Here is a 7086-nt window from a genome sequence, read left to right as displayed (position 1 = left end):
CCCCCCGTGTACAGACCCCTGGTGGACTTGGCAACAATGGAGGACAGGCACATTATCCTCACTTATAGACTTGACAGGGCCACAATCACGGAGATGTGTACCCAATTGGAGCCTGAACTAATCTCTGCTATCCACCACCCCACCGGGATCCCCTCTCTGGTGCAAGTGCTATTAGTGCTCCATTTCCTGGCAACTGGATCCTTCTAAGTGACAGTGGGCTTGGCAGCAGGAATATCTCAGCCAATGTTCTCATTACTGCTGACCAGAGTGTTGTCTGTCCTGATTAAACACACGTGCAGCTACATCGTTTTCCCCCAGGTGGAGGATTTGGCCACAGTGAAAGCCGATTTCTATGCAATGGGACATATTTCCAACATTATTGGGGCTATTGATGGAACACATATTGCATTTGTCCCCTTCCGGCGAAATGAACACGTGTTCAAAAATCGAAAGAGCTTTCACTCCATGAATGTGCAGATGGTGTGCCTGGCGGACTAGTACATCTCTCATGTCAATGCAGACTATTCTGGGTCTGTTCATGATGCCTTTATCCTGAGGAATAGCAGCATCCCAAATGTGATGGCTCAACTCCAGAGGTACTCACTCAGTATATGTTGGTGTATGGGTATGGGTATGGTTCATTTCTCACTGGAGTTTCAGGGACTATGAGGGGTATGATACAGGTATAGACTCACTGTAGTAAGCCAATAGTTATGTTACAGGCTTGGTTATCTAGAGGAACTTGACTCTCTGGTCAGTCGCATACAGATTGAACACAGTGTGCATTAGAGGTTACCCTTTTATCTGTGATAGTTAGTCAATATGAATTTGGCTACCCATGAAGTGTATGCTGTGGGATCAATGTTCCATATAGCAGAAGCTTGTTTCACCTACAGTGATTGTATGTATGATAGCATTAAAGATGCTTTATATTATGCTGAACTATGTTGCACTTAATTTCATAGCACTAATGCCAAATCCGTTTATAGTGCAATGTGTAAAAAAAGAAGCTAGGATGATGTAATCAATGTGGGCAGTTGAGATCTCATCAGTGATATCATAAATGATGTCATAGAACATGTCTTAAGTAATGTAATATGTGATGTCATAATCAGTGCGTGGCGGGGGCACAAGATATAGTTAGTTCTGCTAACTGGTAAAGTTCTGTGCACCAATCAGCATGAACGGGTGGCAAACACAACTCCGCCCACTCGTGCAGAGTTAAGCGGAGTTTGCAGAGTATTTTATTTACTTCTCAGAGTTCCACTACACCCCCCATGCCTAATTGTGTACAGACTGTGTCTAGCTAATAGGTGTGTAGAGGTATTGAACACATTTTAAATCTTTGTATTGAAGAGTAACTTCATGTTCAGGTGACAGCATATTCCATTCACGTTTTTTAGTACTACAGAAAAAGTTTCCAAGATGGCAAAAGGTCTATGTACTTCATACTGAGTATTGTAAGCAGCCTTGAGTTATTAAACAGAATCATCTCAGCATGATAGTTTCTGCATAACATAGAAGACTGTGTGCACCATTTACTAACTTGTGTTCATTTGCATATGTTGCTTCATAAGATGGGCTATCTGTAAACTTTTCAACACAGTATGAAGGCTGGTGGTAGTATGATGTTTAGCACCTTGAGTTCTTGGTTATTTTAAGTGAATAGTCTCTTTTTGGACAAGTTTTGCATAGAGTGGACACTGTTCTTAGTAGATACTTTCTACTACTCAGTTGTGCATTTCTCATCCGTTTCACTGTCTGCAAACAGTGTAGTACAGATTAAACTGTCTCCATAGCGTAAACACTGTTATAGTACCGACTTTTCTACTGATATCCTCTTCATTTCTCACTGGAGTTTCAGGGACTATGAGGGGTATGATACAGGTATAGACTCACTGTAGTAAGCCAATAGTTATGTTACAGGCTTGGTTATCTAGAGGAACTTGACTCTCTGGTCAGTCGCATACAGATTGAACACAGTGTGCATTAGAGGTTACCCTTTTATCTGTGATAGTTAGTCAATATGAATTTGGCTACCCATGAAGTGTATGCTGTGGGATCAATGTTCCATATAGCAGAAGCTTGTTTCACCTACAGTGATTGTATGTATGATAGCATTAAAGATGCTTTATATTATGCTGAACTATGTTGCACTTAATTTCATAGCACTAATGCCAAATCCGTTTATAGTGCAATGTGTAAAAAAAGAAGCTAGGATGATGTAATCAATGTGGGCAGTTGAGATCTCATCAGTGATATCATAAATGATGTCATAGAACATGTCTTAAGTAATGTAATATGTGATGTCATAATCAGTGCGTGGCGGGGGCACAAGATATAGTTAGTTCTGCTAACTGGAAAATTTCTGTGTTTTTTTACTTTATAACATTAATGTTGTCACTGACATATTTACCTAACTATAACATCACTTTAACCTTTGTTGTTTTTAAATGAATTTCTAATGTTTTTTTTCAAACCAAAATAGATCTTTTTTCACACTTAACTATAATGTTACTTTGACCTTTGTTTTATTTCAGTGGATTTCTATGTCTTTGTAAGGTAAAGTAATGTTTTATTACCATACACAAAGTTAACCCTGCTACACACTACCTTTGACTGTGCACAACGGGGGGTTGGCCACAGGGCTTTGTCTGTGCTAGACCCTGTAGAGAACCCTGTGTAGGCTGCTAACCCCATGCAAATGCAGCCATTGGCATGTACAATATGGGGTTGGTCTTAGGCTACAGGGACCCTGTTCCCCATGGCAAAAACATACATATTAAGGGGAGGGGGCTGCATGGGCAATCTCCCCAACCCTCAAAAGGCCCTAGGGACTCCACCCCCAGGACAAAAAGCAATTAGACGTGGAAAGGGGTGGACATTCCCTCAAGCCTTCTTAGGCTTGGGGCCTCCACCCCTGGGGCCCAACTTTAAGGAGAGGGGGCATACAGCCTTCCCCACTGAGCCTAGATAGGCCTTAATAGGCCCCAGAAACCCCATCCCTGGGGTCAAATACAATAACAAAGAAAAGGGTGTCTGCCCAGCCCCCTTCCCCTTACTTATAAGGCTCTTGGGGACCCTGTCACCGGTGGCCAAAGTCAATAAAAAAGATCATGGGGACTGCCTTATCTCACTCCCCAACCCTTATTAGTCCCCAAGAGCCCCATTCCGTGGGGCCATATTGTAATAAAAAGGGAAGGGGGTCCAAACTGCCCTACTCCCCAAGCCTTATTATGCCGTAAGGAGCATATCCCCAGGGCTTGGCTTTATGACATGCAGATATCCGGGGCCTACCTGGAACACCCAGCAACCAACATGTTAGGGGGATGCAGCAGGAGCCCCAGGGCCTCTGGGGCTCCAGCCGGGTTGCTGCATGGTGCGGGAGGTGGCATTGCTCCCACATGGGCAGAACAGTTGCTTTTTGCATGCTGCCTCGGGGCAGGAGCAATTTGTGTTCTGTTTCCGTTCCCGGAACAGAACCCAAGTCGGCTCCTAGCCAGTGGGAAATATTTTTGAAAGCCACCAGCTTGAAGTAAAAATAGGGCCTCATTTACAGGGCCCGTGGCTCAGGACAGGCACTTGCTTGCCTCCCTGCGCCACCGGGAAAGGGAAAAAAGCCCTTTATCTACAAGATATGATGCATTTCTGTCCTCTTCCCCTGCGCTGGTGCACAAATTGCTACAATGCTCCAACGTAGGTACTCTTGCACTATGGTGCAGGGGTGCCTGCTTTGTGGGGGTGGTTATTTTTGTGCAGGAAGGGACAACTTCCTGCACAAAAACAATCATAAGAGGTGTTATCCTCTTCCAATGTGTGCTGCAGAATGCAGAACACAAAGAAAGAGGGAAAAAAGGGAAAGAAATAAAGCTATTTCTCCCTGTTGCATTACACTTATGCCACCCTTGACAAGATGTAGGAATCTGATGCATTCCCAGACTTGTAGATCTGGGAATGATTCAGATTCCTTCAGGTTCCATGGGTGTTGCATGGGAGCACCCCTAGCAACACCCAGGGAACACCCCTTTCATGCGTGAAAGGGGGTGTCTAAATTTACAAGGCCATGAAAAGCCACATAAGGTAACTATAACTCGTGCCCTCACCATGCACTGCTAATTAACCCACAAATTATGGCACTCGTGACATTTTTGATAACATCACTGACAATATCAATGTAATATTTGCAGTAACATTTTTGACAAAAAACTGCATGGCGAGGAAGCAAGTTATAGTTATGTTAGGGCTTGATTTATAGTTAGATGAGGTAGTGCTAACTATAACTGGTAAATTTCAATGGTTTTGTACATTTAAAATGTGAGCCTAACTATAATGTCCCTGTAACCTTTGTTTTCTTTAGTGAATTTCTATGTTTTTTATTCTATTCCAAACTATAACATACCTGTAACCTTTCTTTTATTTCAATATATATATATATATATATATATATATATATATATATATATATATATATATATATGTATGCATGTGTGTATATATATATATATATGTATATAGGTTACAAGGACTTTATAGTTAGGTTCTGAATTTACTCGCACAAAACCATAGACATTCAGCACTTATAGTTATAGCTATTTCAAGTAAATATAACTTGTGCACTAAGGTAACTATAACTTGCGCCCCTGCCATGTACAGTTTTCTCTTCAATAATTTGACTGCTAATGTTCCATTGATATTTCTAATTGTGTTATAAAAGTTGTAATGATTGTTGTAATATCTAGACTAACTAGCAGTTCATGGTGAGAGCACAGGTTATAGCTACCTTTGTTCTCAAGTTAAAGATACTTGAAATAACTATAACTATAACTGCTGAATGTCCATGGTTTGGGTGAATAAATTCAGAACCTGGCCAGGCTGCCTTGGTGAGGTGTGAAGTGGTCTAGGCTGAAGACAAAGGAAGTACCTGGGGGAGGAGATCTCCCTCAGCAGATGGCGAAACAGGATGGGGGAGAGCAGCCAAACTGGTCTTCAAAGGAAGGAAAGACATTTGGAGCAGCTCAAGACCTCCCCCGTTTCCTGCAAACCCAGACAGCCAGGTACCCCCATGATTACATTAGGAGAGGGCTGGAGAGGGTGTGTTAAGGGAACTTAGCCAGACCTAACCTCCAAAATTCAGATTCTGCCATTTTTAATTTTTAAAGAATATTGTTCCCTGGGATTGATTTTTGCCACACTTCCCCGGAAGTGGTCATTCAAGAGGGTGGTGGCCTGCCTGTGATTAGACAATTGGCCCACCCTGCTTTCCACACCAAGAGCAAGGATAAATATGGCAGAGCTGCAGCCACACCTCAGATCCCTACAAGGAACAACAATAGAAGAAGAAGGACTGCCCTAATGGACCCCTGACATGCACCTGGACACTGCACTCTGAAGGACTGCACCAGCTGCACATTTGGGCTTCACCACTAAAAGGACTGTGCCTGTCTTCAATTGGTTCAAAAAGGGACTCCCTGTTTGCTACAGGTGGAAAATAGCTAACCAGAGTCCCCACACCTAAACCCAAAGGAACTGACCAACTGACCAGTGGCTAGAGGTCATTTTTGGATTTGAACCAGGTGCATTCTGGGAATTGGAGTCCAAACCCTCAAGAACAATTCAGAGCTTCTGGAACCTTGGGGTAAGTTGGGGACTCTTAAAGGACGTTGGAGAAGTTTGGACCGAACCAACGTTGTGAGTCAAGCCAGCTTACCTCAACCACGACCCAGCCTGACTTGCAGTTTTGTTCCACTGAAAAGCTCCAGAGCTCCAGACCTCCAGGATTTCACCCAGAGCTCCTAGAAAGACAATTGGAGGACGTTGACTCAAAATTTGCTTGCTGTGAAGGGTCGTTCAATGTTGGAGAGAAAAAGCGCCAAAAAAGTGACAAAGTTCAAACGTAAAAAGTTGACTAAGATTTCCCGCACACTGTACCCGAGGAGGGCTCCAGGGACTTTAGTTCCAAATTCAAGTTTGGTCCGGATGCAAATTTCCATCCTAAAAAATCATCTAAATCTGAAGGTAGAATTCTTCACTGAGGTCTCCTGCAACACGAATCTGAATTGGACTCCAGGGAGGTCAGATCAGATTGGTAACTTCGTCCTGCTGAAGAAAATCTTGAAGAAAAGGACTAAGGGCCTTATTATGACTTTGGCGGTCTTTTTGGAAGACCACCACAGTGGCTGCCACCAAAGACCACCCTGTTCGTAGTAATCTGACCTCTGTATTAAGAGTCACACTGCGAAGACCGCCAAAAAACAGGCAACTTTCCAACACCACCAGGACAATGGAGTGCGGGAAAGAGGTGGTCACACCAGAAGCACCACCAGCACAAAAAAAATCCACCCACCAGATTATGAGCCACAACTCACCACATCGTTTCTTTCACAGCTGAAAAGCATTGGCGATACGATCTGCCACAGTCAAAACTTACTACTGTCAGAACACAATACCACATGGGATAGTTCGAATACCCCACACCTGACACACATCCACACATCTGTCATACCTACTCACTGCACTATATAACACTCCACCAACACAACCCACAATTGTTTGCAACAGAAGTGCCATTCACATACACCGAGAGCAGGAAAAATGTGAGAGAAGGAACCTTTACACAATAGGCACACATACACATCTCACTCATCACACACCACGCAACTGCACAACCCACACAATACACATGTCACTAGAACACACAACCCACTGCAACTGTCCCACCCTCACAACATAGAACCCACACTTCACCAAGTACACAACGCTGCACCCTAACACTCACAATACCCCCATACACCATCTACGCCACCACTATCATGTCTCCATAACAACACCCATGATTCACTGACGATGAGTTGAGGGTCATGGTGGATTAAGTTGCCAGGGTAGAGCCACACCTGTTTGGAGCACAGGTCCAACAAACATCCATTGCCAGGAAAATGGACTTGTTGCAAAGGATAGTTGACAGGGTAAATTCAGTGGGAAGCCATCCACGAAAAAGGGAGGACATCTGAAGAGATGGAACCACCTATGGAGGAAGGTGCATTCCATGGCATCATGTCACTAAGGCCCTTATTTGTACTTTTTTCGCGC

This window comes from Pleurodeles waltl, chromosome 9 (assembly GCF_031143425.1).
Source record: "Pleurodeles waltl isolate 20211129_DDA chromosome 9, aPleWal1.hap1.20221129, whole genome shotgun sequence".
NCBI lineage: Eukaryota > Metazoa > Chordata > Amphibia > Caudata > Salamandridae > Pleurodeles > Pleurodeles waltl.
This window is presented reverse-complemented; position numbering follows the sequence as displayed.